This window comes from Dendrobates tinctorius, unplaced genomic scaffold (assembly GCF_039654945.1).
Source record: "Dendrobates tinctorius isolate UK_male_01 unplaced genomic scaffold, ASM3965494v1 ptg000145l, whole genome shotgun sequence".
In the NCBI taxonomy this organism is placed as follows: domain Eukaryota; kingdom Metazoa; phylum Chordata; class Amphibia; order Anura; family Dendrobatidae; genus Dendrobates; species Dendrobates tinctorius.
The window spans coordinates 11,028,524-11,042,444 of NW_027361812.1; the positions used below are offsets into that span (position 1 = coordinate 11,028,524).

At 43.6% G+C, this 13,921-nt stretch overlaps 1 protein-coding gene across 2 annotated transcripts in view; it reads right to left on the bottom strand.

Moving 5' to 3' along the window:
• ITGB7 (integrin subunit beta 7) overlaps positions 1-9,078 on the bottom strand; it is a 173,852-nt gene extending 164,774 nt beyond the window's left edge. For both annotated transcript variants that reach the window (XM_073546181.1, XM_073546180.1), the window contains exon 1: positions 8,947-9,078. The gene's annotated coding sequence lies outside the window, so the exon portion shown is untranslated. The remainder of the gene's footprint in view (positions 1-8,946) is intronic.
• Positions 9,079-13,921: the final 4,843 nt, after the last annotated feature.

Consider the following 13,921-nt stretch of genomic DNA (forward strand, 5'->3'; position numbering starts at 1 on the left):
TAGTGCGATTAGAAGGATGTTCTATATCAGAACAGGGCCATTTCCGACCCACTGGCTGTCTCAGTCTGGCCTGCTTCAGCTGTGTGCTGTGGTGCAGAGAGTCAGTGCACCGGAGGCAGGGAGACGAGCAGAGCGCCAGGGAATGGGATCGAGGTGAGTATGTGGTGTTCGTTTTTTTTTCATGTGTATGGAATGTTTGGGTGGGCATGGGGAGGCTATGGGGGTGTTGTGCTGCACAAGGGGAGGCTAACAGGGTGTTGTGCTACTCAAAGGAAGGCTATGGGGGTGTTATGCTGCTCAAGAGGAGGCTATGGGGGTGACATGCTGCACATGGGGAGGCTATGAGGATGTTGTGCTGCATATGGGGAGGCTGTTGGAGTGTTGTGCTGCACAAGGGGAGGCTATGGGGGTGACATGCTGCACTTGGGGAGGCTATGGGGATGTGCTGTACATGGGGAGGCTGTTGGAGTGTTGTGCTGCACAAGGGGAGGCTATGGGGGTGTTATGCTGCTCAAGTGGAGGCTATGGGGGCTCATGCAGTATATATAGGGAGGCTGTGTGGGGCTCATGCAGCATATATAGAGAGGCTTTGTGGGGCTCATGCAGCATATATAGGGAGGCTGTGGGGCTCATGCTGTATATATAGAGATGCTGTGTTGGGCTCATGCACTATATATACAGTATATAGAGAGGCTGTGTGGGGCTCATGCAGTATCTATAGGAAGGCTTTGTGGGGCTCATGCAGTATATATATAGGGAGGCTGTGTGGGGCTCATGCAGTATATATAGGGAGGCTGTGTGGGGCTCATGCAGCATATATAGAGAGGCTGGGTGGGGCTCATGCAGTATATATATAGGGAGGCTGTCTGGGGCTCATGCAGTATATATAGGGAGGCTGTGTGGGGCTCATGCAGCATATATAGAGAGGTTGGGTGGGGCTCATGCAGTATATATAGGGAGGCTGTGTGGGGCTCATGCAGCATATATAGAGAGGTTGGGTGGGGCTCATGCAGTATACATAGGGAGGCTGTGTGGGGCTCATGCAGAATATATAGGAAGGTTGTATGGGACTCATGCAGTGTATATATAGGGAGCTATGTGGGGCTCATGCAGTGTATATGTATATATACAGTGGGGAAAAAAAGTATTTAGTCAGTCAGCAATAGTGCAAGTTCCACCACTTAAAAAGATGAGAGGCGTCTGTAATTTACATCATAGGTAGACCTCAACTATGGGAGACAAACTGAGAAAAAAAAATCCAGAAAATCACATTGTCTGGTTTTTTTTTCATTTTATTTGCATATTATGGTGGAAAATAAGTATTTGGTCAGAAACAAAATTTCATCTCAATACTTTGTGATATATCCTTTGTTGGCAATGACAGAGGTCAAACGTTTTCTGTAAGTCTTCACAAGGTTGCCACACACTGTTGTTGGTATGTTGGCCCATTCCTCCATGCAGATCTCCTCTAGAGCAGTGATGTTTTTGGCTTTTCGCTTGGCAACACGGACTTTCAACTCCCTCCAAAGGTTTTCTATAGGGTTGAGATCTGGAGACTGGCTAGGCCACTCCAGGACCTTGAAATGCTTCTTACGAAGCCACTCCTTCGTTGCCCTGGCGGTGTGCTTTGGATCATTGTCATGTTGAAAGACCCAGCCACGTTTCATCTTCAATGCCCTTGCTGATGGAAGGTTTGCACTCAAAATCTCACGATACATGGCCCCATTCATTCTTTCATGTACCCGGATCAGTCGTCCTGGCCCCTTTGCAGAGAAACAGCCCCAAAGCATGATGTTTCCACCACCATGCTTTACAGTAGGTATGGTGTTTGATGGATGCAACTCAGTATTCTTTTTCCTCCAAACACGACAAGTTGTGTTTCTACCAAACAGTTCCAGTTTGGCTTCATCAGACCATAGGACATTCTCCCAAAACTCCTCTGGATCATCCAAATGCTCTCTAGCAAACTTCAGACGGGCCCGGACATGTACAGGCTTAAGCAGTGGGACACGTCTGGCACTGCAGGATCTGAGTCCATGCTGGCGTAGTGTGTTACTTATGGTAGGCCTTGTTACATTGGTCCCAGCTCTCTGCAGTTCATTCACTAGGTCCGCCCGCGTGGTTCTGGGATTTTTGCTCACCATTCTTGTGATCATTCTGACCCCACGGGGTGGGATTTTGCGTGGAGCACCAGATCGAGGGAGATTATCAGTGGTCTTGTATGTCTTCCATTTTCTAATTATTGCTCCCACAGTTGATTTCTTCACTCCAAGCTGGTTGGCTATTGCAGATTCAGTCTTCCCAGCCTGGTGCAGGGCTACAATTTTGTTTCTGGTGTCCTTTGACAGCTCTTTGGTCTACTCTTCACCATAGTGGAGTTTGGAGTCAGACTGTTTGAGGGTGTGCACAGGTGTCTTTTTATACTGATAACAAGTTTAAACAGGTGCCATTACTACAGGTAATGAGTGGAGGAAAGAGGAGACTCTTAAAGAAGAAGTTACAGGTCTGTGAGAGCCAGAAATCTTGATTGCTTGTTTCTGACCAAATACTTATTTTCCACCATAATATGCAAATAAAATGAAAAAAACAGACAATGTGATTTTCTGGATTTTTTTTTCTCAGTTTGTCTCCCATAGTTGAGGTCTACCTATGATGTAAATTACAGACGCCTCTCATCTTTTTAAGTGGTGGAACTTGCACTATTGCTGACTGACTAAATACTTTTTTTCCCCACTGTATATATAGAGGGAGGCTGTGTGGGGCTCATGCAGCATATATAGAGGCTGTTTGAGGCTCATGCAGTATATCTTGGGAGGCTGTGTGGGGCTCATGCAGCATATATAGAGGCTGTTTGGGGCTCATGCAGCATATATAGAGGCTGTGTGGGGCTCATGCTGTATATGGAGAGGCTGTGTGGCGCTCATGCAGCATATATAGAGGCTGTGTGGGGCTCATGCAGAATATATAGGAAAGCTGTATGGGGCTCATGCAGCATATATAGAGGCTGTTTGAGGCTCATGCAGTATATATTGGGAGGCTGTGTGGGGCTCATGCAGCATATATAGAGGCTGTTTGGGGCTCATGCAGCATATATAAAGGCTGTGTGGGGCTCATGCAGTATATGGAGAGGCTGTTTGGGGCTCATGCTCTATAAAGAGAGGCTGTGTGGCACTCATGCAGTATATAGGGAGGCTGTGTGGGGCTCATGCAGTATATATTGGGAGGCTGTGTGGGGCTCATGCAGTATATATTGGGAGGCTGTGTGGGGCTCATGCAGTATATATTGGGAGGCTGTTTGTGGCTCATGCAGCATATGGAGAGGCAAGAGGGAACCAGAACAAATTCGCTCACCTCTAGCTAGTATCAAAAGAACTAGTAAATTATAAATTAGATTATTATCGAGATATTGCAGGAAAGATGAAATATCAGATGTTGGTCCACTCCAAATAATCAATATGTCATCTATGAATCTGGCATAAATAACAATAGAAGTACATAAAGGATTCTGAATGTTGTATACAAAGCGATCTTCCCACCATGCCATGACTAGGTTGGCAACCAAAGGAGAAAATTTAGCACCTATGGAAACTCCACTGTCCTGGAGAAAATTTTTTATCAAAAAAATGGTGGCTCTTGGAATACATTTATGGCTCGTTCGTCGGCCAAAATTATTTTTAAGCTTGTTAATTATATGTTTCAAAAGGATAAAATTCGTGACGCATATAACCTCCCTGAGAGATGTTGCAAAACAAGGGTCTAGACCAAGGACCAATAAAACTCAGATATAAAATCAATCAATAGTTTTGCGCAAATGACAGGTGCACTGAGTGAATAAATTACTCTAAAAGCATGATAATGGGTAATAACAGATTATTCTGGTCAATGTGCAGTTTCCTTTACCTTGCTTAGGTCCTGTGGTGTTCAGGTCCTGTGGAGCTGTTGCCGAGATCTTATCCTTGCTGGAAAAGTAGTTGTAAAAATCTCAAATAGATCCGGTTGTCATGTCTATGAGTAATAGTTAATTATAAGCAACGTTGCAGCGATGTCCCGGCCGGTGACACGCTGTTAATCTGTGTCCTGCGGTACTTGGCAGAGCGCGTGTCAGCGCGTGTACCGATTACCGGACCTGTGCAGATTCAATGACGTCTTCAGCCACGTGACTAGCTTGGAATCAGACTGTGCATACTATTCACAGTGGAGAAAGAACAGAGCCATTTCCTACGTGTTTCGGAAATTACATCGATTTCCTTCATCAGGTCCGGTAATCGGTACACACGCTGACACGTGCTCTACCAAGTACCGCAGGACACAGATTAACAGCGTGTCACCGGCCGGGACATCGCTGCAACGTTGCTTATAATTAACTATTACTCATAGACTTGACAACCGGATCTATTTGACATTTTTACAACTACTTTTCCCGCAAGAATAAGATCTCGGCAACAGCTCCACAGGACCTGAACACCACAGGACCTAAGCAAGGTAAAGGAAACTGCACATTGACCAGAATAATCTGTTATTACCCGTTATCATGCTTTTAGAGTAATTTATTCACTCAGTGCACCTGTCATTTGCGCAAAACTATTGATTCATTTTAATTATATGTTTGTTGTTTATGCATGCACAGAGCGATCATGCAAGTGAGGTCGGCTTCTCTTAACCGCTGACATCACTGAGGCTGCGCGGAGTCCCCAACTGACCTGAGGTGAACTGATGAGCATGGGAAAAAGTTCAGAAACTTTCCCACTCTTATTAGTTCATCTTTGGTCAGCCGGAGAGACTTCGCAGAGATGAATTCATTCATTCTGCAGTGGTTTACAGCGGGGTCGGTCGCATTAGCATCGGTCCCCGTTGTAAACTAGTTAACCCCTTGTGATGGATTGCAGCGGGGGACCTGACTGAACAGCGGAAAGGTATGTATATTGTTGGTTTTCTATTTTATTTTTTTACAGAACAAGGGCTTTTTTTGGATTAGCAGTTTAATAAATGTGGTCAAAAACTTTGTGTGATTATTTCATTAAAAAAAATTTTAATTACCATATTTTCCGGTGTATAAGACGATATTTTAACACCTGAAAATCTTCTTAAGTCGGGGGTCGTCTTACACACCGGGTGTCGTCATATAGGGTGGGTGCGGAGCAATCTGCATATGGTGGGGGTGTGTGGTCCCGATGATGAAGGGAGATGGCATCTCACAGGGAAGGTGTAAGTGGAGTATCCCCCTATTACCTCATTTGTGGCAGCGGTGCTCTCTGCGGGTCTCTGTGCTGGGGGTTGGTGGCGGTGGCTGCTCTTTGTGCAGCGTGGGGGCTCTGTGCTGGGGGGCAGCGGTGGCAGCTCTTTGTGCAGTGTTGGGGCTTCGTCGGCATTTCCCCAAAGCCCGGAGTCCGCGGCAGCTCCATTGCTGTGATGCGGTGGCCTCTGGGATAATGGCCGCTGGGGGCGGCGCATACTCAGATTCAGATCTCATCCCTGAATCTGGGGGCAGATTTTTTTTAGCCGGGGGGAACAATGGTCCCTCTCTAGGCTATTAATATCTGCCCCCACTCACTGGCCTTCCCTCTCTGGCGGAGAAATTACTGCGGGAGCCCACACAATTTTATTCAATGAATAAACCCCTTAATTTAACACATGTCCAAAATTTTACACACATACCCTAATCTAATTATTAGTCAAAGACATATAAAAAACTAAATGAAATGAAATGGTTTACTGTATGTAAACCATGTGTCATTTCATGTCTGGTTTTGTAATGATTTTACAGAAGCTGATAATTGATTTAGCGGCTATTCTGCTATGTAGAACTCTATGAAATGTGTATATATATACACTCACTGGCCACTTTATTAGGTACACCTGTCCAACTGTGTGTTAAGACTTAATTTCTAATCAGCCAATCACATGGCGGCAACTCAGTGCATTTAGGCATGTAGACATGGTCAAGACAATCTCCTGCAGTTCAAACCGAGCATCAGTATGGGGAAGAAAGGTGATTTGAGTGCCTTTGAACGTGGCATGATTGTTGGTGCCAGAAGGGCTGGTCTGAGTATTTCAGAAACTGCTGATCTACTGGGATTTTCACGCACAACCATCTCTAGGGTTTACAGAGAATGGTCCGAAAAAGAAAAAAAATCCAGTGAGCGGCAGTTCTGTGGCCGGAAATGCCTTGTTGATGCCAGAGGTCAGAGGAGAATGGGCAGACTGGTTCGAGCTGATAGAAAGGCAACAGTGACTCAAATTGCCACCCGTTACAACCAAGGTAGGCAGAAGAGCATCTCTGAACGCACAGTGCGTCGAACTTTGAGGCAGATGGGCTACAGCAGCAGAAGACCACACTGGGTACCACTCCTCTCAGCTAAGAACAGGCATCTGATGGCTACTTTCAGCAGGATAATGCTCCATGTCATAAAGCTCGAATCATCTCAGATTGGTTTCTTGAACATGACAATGAGTTCACTGTACTCAAATGGCCTCCTCAGTCACCAGATCTCAATCCAATAGAGCATCTTTGGGATGTGGTGGAACGGGAGATTCGCATCAGGGATGTGCAGCCGACAAATCTGCGCCAACTGTGTGATGCCATCATGTCAATATGGTCCAAAATCTCTGAGGAATGCTTCCAGCACCTTGTTGAATCTCTGCCACGAAGAATTGAGGCAGTTCTGAAGGCAAAAGGGGGTCCAACCCGTTACTAGCATGGTGTACCTAATAAAGTGGCCAGTGAGTGTATATATATATATATATATATATATATATATATATATATATATATATATACAGTATATATATATGTGACTCAATGACATGTCTGTATATATTTATATATATATGTATGTATTCTATGTGTATATATCTATTCTTTCTATTCTTTATTACACATGTCAGTGTGATTTTACTGTATCACAAAATGAATTGCCGGCTTTTGTTAAAGGACACCGATGCATATTTCTTGCAAGTCACACGTTTGGTCCGTGTGTAATCCATAGTTTTCTCGCCCCCATAGACTTGCATTGGCGTATTTTTGGAGGAATATGCTGACAATAACAGCATGCTGCGATTTTCTCAACCTGTAAAATACGGCAGAGAAAAAAACGGCTGATGGGAGCTGCCCTGTAGATTAACATTGGTCCGAGTGCAATGCGTTGTTTTTGCACCTCTCACTCGTCCGTATTTCTCTCTAGTGTGACTCTGACCTAAAAAGGATATTAAATGACCACCAATCAACTACATGCATTTTGTAGCACAGTGACTTTACAGCGCTGAGATCCTGGGTTTAAAATTCCACCAAGGTCAACATCTACAAGGAGTTTGTATTTGCTCTCTTTGTTTGCATTGGTTTCATTCCCCTCATGCTCCAAAGGCATACTGATATAGAATTTGAATTGTGAGCCCCAATGGGGACAGTGATGGTGATAATGTCTGTCAAACGATGTGGAATATAATGGCGCTACATAAGTAAAATTAAAAAATAGCTTACCAGTGGTCTTCTAAATGTACCCTTACAATCTAGACCTCTATTGCAAGCTGGTGTCATGATGACTTTCATGAAGGAATACATAGATACATACTGTACATTCATGCATAGATATTAGGTTTTCAATTAATTCCCTCTACTCTTCTCCCAATAATGTATTGGATCCGAGAAACTAACAACAGATTAATTACAGTATGTTGGAACCATACACAATGGTTTGCATATGACCAGAATATGACAAAATATTTTTTTAACTCCAACTAGAGATTTTTTATGGAAAAAAAACAAGTGAAAATGTTGAAGCAGAATGTCACCAAATATTGTGATACTCATCACCACTTCACTAGTATCGTGTTGGGTAAAGGAATATCTGCCTTTTCTGTAAAAATCACTGGTTGTCCTGGGGCATAAATTCTAAACATTTTTGTTTATCTGTTGCACAAATATGTTCCTAATCATCGTAATCATAAATTTTCCTAATCCAGATATTGATTCCTTCTGTGCTAATTTTTTGCTCATGGAATAACTGTGAATCAGTGCTGTACACACCTATATTGCGGCACCCATAATTTGCTATGAGCCCCACACTGTACCTCTATGGGGGTCTGCTACGCCATGGAGGGACATAAGAAATTTCTTTCCTCTTTTGACATAAATGAAAGCTGTCGGGTAAGTAACCATGGCATGTTCCACAATATGAGATATCACACTGGCATTCTTTACAAAAAGCGTTTCTAGGAGAAAATACGATGAAGAGGACTGGAAGGGTCCCAAAAATTCAGATTACACAAAGGAAGATCCCAGAAACTGGACCTGTCTTTCATCAATTATCATACATTTAAATCCTGAGACACATTTTTTTTTTTGCAAGAAAATAAGATTTCTGATACATATTACAATAGGGGTCAATTGATGACCTTTAATAGACTGAGAATAATTATTTCTAATAGTAGTTATTATTAGTGTGGGCAGCACGGTGGCTCAGTGGTTAGTGGTCCTGGGTTTGAATCCCACCAAGGACAACATCTGCAAGGAGTTTGTATATTCTCCCCGTGTCTGCGTGGGGTTCCTCCCACACTCCAAAGACATACTGATAGGGAACTTAGATTGTGAGCCCCATCGGGGACAGTGATGATAATGTGTGCAAACTGTAAAGCGCTGCAGAATATGTTAGTGCTATATAAAAATAAAGATTATTATTATTATTAGTTATACGGTTCATCCCATTAACACTTTAGACATTGATTTATATATCTTTATAGATAGGAGCATAATAATAATCATCATTTATAATGATCAAAACTAAATAGCAAAAGAAGAACAATAAGCCCCAAAACGGGAAACAAAAAATAGTCATATTAATTAAAAAAATTAAAATAATATTTAGAATCAATAATAAATGTGTCATTACACTCATTATAATGAGTGTAATGATATAACTGTGTAGTACAATAGTTACATTTGTTACTTACCGCACTTGTTCTCCACTCTTATTCAAAATCTCCCCAGTGATAAATGAAGAAGTGAGAAGCTTAACGCAGGAATATCGTGTATATGTCAGACCATGCAAGACTCAAACCCCTCCACTCTGTCATCATCACTTAAATCTTCTTCCTTATACTTTGATCAAGCCAGTAGAAGAAGCCACAGAAGCGACTATCACAACGGAAGCCACAGAATTTTGAGACTGAGATGCACCAAATTCTCAAAAATATGGGTAAAACGTTAACTAGTCTCTGAGAACATACAGGTGCTTCTCATAAAATTAGAATATCATCAAAAAGTTAATTTATTTCTGTTCTTCAATACAAAAAGCGAATCTCATATATTATATAGAGTCATTACAGAGTGATCTATTTCATGTGTTTATTTCTGTTAATGTTGATGATTATGGCTTACAGCCAATGAAAACCCAAAAGTCATTATCTCAGTTAATTGACAAAAAAACAACTGCAAAGGCTTCCTAAGCATTTAAAGGGAATCTGTCACCCCATTTTTCGAGTATCATCTGCTGGCACCGCCATCAGGGGGCTTATCTACAGCATTCTGTAATGCTGTAAATAAGCCCCCGATGTAACCTGAAAGATAAGAAAAATGAGTTACATTATACTCACCCAGGGGCAGTCCAGGTCCAGTTTTGGTCTGATGGGTGTCGTGGTCCAGTCCAGCGCCTCCCATCTTCTAATGGTGACGTCCTCTTCTTTGCTGCCTGTCGTGGCTCCTGCGCAGGTGCACTGCTCTGCCCTGTTGAGGGCAGAGCAGAGTCCTGCAGTGCGCAGGCACCGGGAGAGGCACATGGAATGAAAAGTAGAGGGTCTCCGGCAACCGTACATTATGCCATCTCACACCATAATCCAGGATGTAGAATCGGCGCAAAGGTCCCTTGTGAAAGCCTCTTCATGGCATGGTCCACATGCTCTCCAGAGCAATCTACAGCTATCAGTGAAGAAGCAGGACCCCTACTTCAGCCTCCATTTCGGCAACAAGTGGTAAAGTAATGTGCATACGTATGCCATCCGTGTGCTATCCGTATGTCCGTGTGTACCATCCGTGTGCTGTCCGTGTGCTGTCCGTGTGTCCGTGTTTTTGAAAAATTATTTTCAATGTTAACCCTTTGATTTTTAAAAACGTACACGTACAGCACACGGACAGCATCCGTGTGCGGTACGTGTTTACACGGACCCATTGACTTGTATGGGTCCGTGTGATCCGTGCTGTTGCACAAAAACGGACATGTCAGCGTGTTTTGCACACGGACACACGGTCCGTGAAAACACGCTGACATCTGCATAGACACATTCATTCGAATGTGTCTACGTGTGTCAGTGTTACCGGTACGTGAGAAAACTGTCTCTACACGTACCGGAGACACTGATGTGTGAAATTGCCCTAAAAAAGAAGCAAGAAAACATTGTAGGAACAGAAAGAAAGCCATAACATCTATGCATAACACCAAATATATTAAATCAATTTTAAATAACAACACGGGTGAAATTTAACCCCTTCACCACCTTGGGTTTTTCCATTTTTGCATTTCCGTTTTTTGCTCCCCTTCTTCCCAGAGCCATAACTTTTATTTTTCTGTCAATACGGCCATGTGAGGGCTTGTTTTTTTTGCGGGACGAGTTTTACTTTTGAACGATACCATTGGTTTTGCCATATAGTGTACTGGAAAACAGGAAATTGCAAAAAAAGTTCAATTCCACGATTGTTTTTTGTTTTGCTATTTTACCATGTCCACTAAATGCTAAAACTGATCTGTCATTATGATTCTCCAGGTCATTACGAGTTTACGAGTTCGTAGACATCAAACAAGTCTAGGTTCTTTTTTATTAACGTGATGAAAAGAAATCCAAAGTTTCTTAAAAAAAAAAAGTAGCCATTTCCAATATCTGTAGTGTCTCCTTTTTTCGTGATCTCAGGTTGGGTGAGGGCTTATTTTTTGCATGCCGAGCTGACGTTGTTATTGATACCATTTTGGTGTAGATTAATCTTTTGAACGCCTATTATTGCAATGTTGCAGCAACCGAAAAAAACATACGGTAATTCTGGCATTTTGACTTTTCGCTACGCCGTTTAATGAATGAATTAATTATTTTTATCTATTGATAGATCGGACGATTCTGAATGCGGCGATATCGAATATGTGTAATTTTTTTTCTTTATTGCTTTATTTTGAATTAGGCGAAAGGGGGGTGATTTGAACTTTTTATATTTTTTTATTTTTGTAGCATTTTTAAAAACACTTTATTTTACTTTTTACTTGCTTCAATAGTCTCCATGGTAGAGTAGGAGCTGCAATCATCCAATCGCTTGTGCAACACAGAGCAGGTCTGACCCACAGTCATGTGACACGGGCGTCGATGGGCGAGATTAATGACGCGCTTCCGGCGCAAGCATGTTAAATGCCGCTGTCAGAGATTGACAGCAGCATTTAAGATGTTAAAAGCCGCGGGTGAATCGCGATTCCACCTGCGGCTGTTAGGGGCACATGTCAGCTATTCAAATCAGACATCTAAAGTGGGAAAGGGTTTAATAATGTAGCATAATCTCCTTTCTGAGATTTAAACCCAAGGAGACTCTTGTATCCAGAGCAAAATTCGAATAAGCATCCCTATTATGAAGTGTATCACTTCTGTTGCCACTGCGAACATTTTTAAAAATGTGCTCAATGGCATAGAGGTCTACATAAATGTCTACTATGACAAGTGACAAAATGTTTAGAGGCGTTTGACATAGTGCGATTAGAAGGATGTTCTATATCAGAACAGGGCCATTTCCGACCCACTGGCTGTCTCAGTCTGGCCTGCTTCAGCTGTGTGCTGTGGTGCAGAGAGTCAGTGCACCGGAGGCAGGGAGACGAGCAGAGCGCCAGGGAATGGGATCGAGGTGAGTATGTGGTGTTCGTTTTTTTTTCATGTGTATGGAATGTTTGGGTGGGCATGGGGAGGCTATGGGGGTGTTGTGCTGCACAAGGGGAGGCTATGGGGGTGTTGTGCTGCACAAGGGGAGGCTAACAGGGTGTTGTGCTACTCAAAGGAAGGCTATGGGGGTGTTATGCTGCTCAAGAGGAGGCTATGGGGGTGACATGCTGCACATGGGGAGGCTATGAGGATGTTGTGCTGCATATGGGGAGGCTGTTGGAGTGTTGTGCTGCACAAGGGGAGGCTATGGGGGTGACATGCTGCACTTGGGGAGGCTATGGGGATGTGCTGTACATGGGGAGGCTGTTGGAGTGTTGTGCTGCACAAGGGGAGGCTATGGGGGTGTTATGCTGCTCAAGGGGAGGCTCTGGGGGTGTTGTGCTGCTCAAGTGGAGGCTATGGGGGCTCATGCAGTATATATAGGGAGGCTGTGTGGGGCTCATGCAGCATATATAGAGAGGCTTTGTGGGGCTCATGCAGCATATATAGGGAGGCTGTGGGGCTCATGCTGTATATATAGAGACACTGTGTTGGGCTCATGCACTATATATACAGTATATAGAGAGGCTGTGTGGGGCTCATGCAGTATCTATAGGAAGGCTTTGTGGGGCTCATGCAGTATATATATAGGGAGGCTGTGTGGGGCTCATGCAGTATATATAGGGAGGCTGTGTGGGGCTCATGCAGCATATATAGAGAGGCTGGGTGGGGCTCATGCAGTATATATATAGGGAGGCTGTCTGGGGCTCATGCAGTATATATAGGGAGGCTGTGTGGGGCTCATGCAGCATATATAGAGAGGTTGGGTGGGGCTCATGCAGTATATATAGGGAGGCTGTGTGGGGCTCATGCAGCATATATAGAGAGGTTGGGTGGGGCTCATGCGGTATACATAGGGAGGCTGTGTGGGGCTCATGCAGAATATATAGGAAGGCTGTATGGGGCTCATGCAGTGTATATATAGGGAGCTATGTGGGGCTCATGCAGTGTATATGTATATATACAGTGGGGAAAAAAAGTATTTAGTCAGTCAGCAATAGTGCAAGTTCCACCACTTAAAAAGATGAGAGGCGTCTCTAATTTACATCATAGGTAGACCTCAACTATGAGAGACAAACTGAGAAAAAAAAATCCAGAAAATCACATTGTCTGGTTTTTTTTTCATTTTATTTGCATATTATGGTGGAAAATAAGTATTTGGTCAGAAACAAAATTTCATCTCAATACTTTGTGATATATCCTTTGTTGGCAATGACAGAGGTCAAACGTTTTCTGTAAGTCTTCACAAGGTTGCCACACACTGTTGTTGGTATGTTGGCCCATTCCTCCATGCAGATCTCCTCTAGAGCAGTGATGTTTTTGGCTTTTCGCTTGGCAACACGGACTTTCAACTCCCTCCAAAGGTTTTCTATAGGGTTGAGATCTGGAGACTGGCTAGGCCACTCCAGGACCTTGAAATGCTTCTTACGAAGCCACTCCTTCGTTGCCCTGGCGGTGTGCTTTGGATCATTGTCATGTTGAAAGACCCAGCCACGTTTCATCTTCAATGCCCTTGCTGATGGAAGGAGGTTTGCACTCAAAATCTCACGATACATGGCCCCATTCATTCTTTCATGTACCTGGATCAGTCGTCCTGGCCCCTTTGCAGAGAAACAGCCCCAAAGCATGATTTTTCCACCACCATGCTTTACAGTAGGTATGGTGTTTGATGGATGCAACTCAGTATTCTTTTTCCTCCAAACACGACAAGTTGTGTTTCTACCAAACAGTTCCAGTTTGGCTTCATCAGACCATAGGACATTCTCCCAAAACTCCTCTGGATCATCCAAATGCTCTCTAGCAAACTTCAGACGGGCCCGGACATGTACAGGCTTAAGCAGTGGGACACGTCTGGCACTGCAGGATCTGAGTCCATGCTGGCGTAGTGTGTTACTTATGGTAGGCCTTGTTACATTGGTCCCAGCTCTCTGCAGTTCATTCACTAGGTCCGCCCGCGTGGTTCTGGGATTTTTGCTCACCGTTC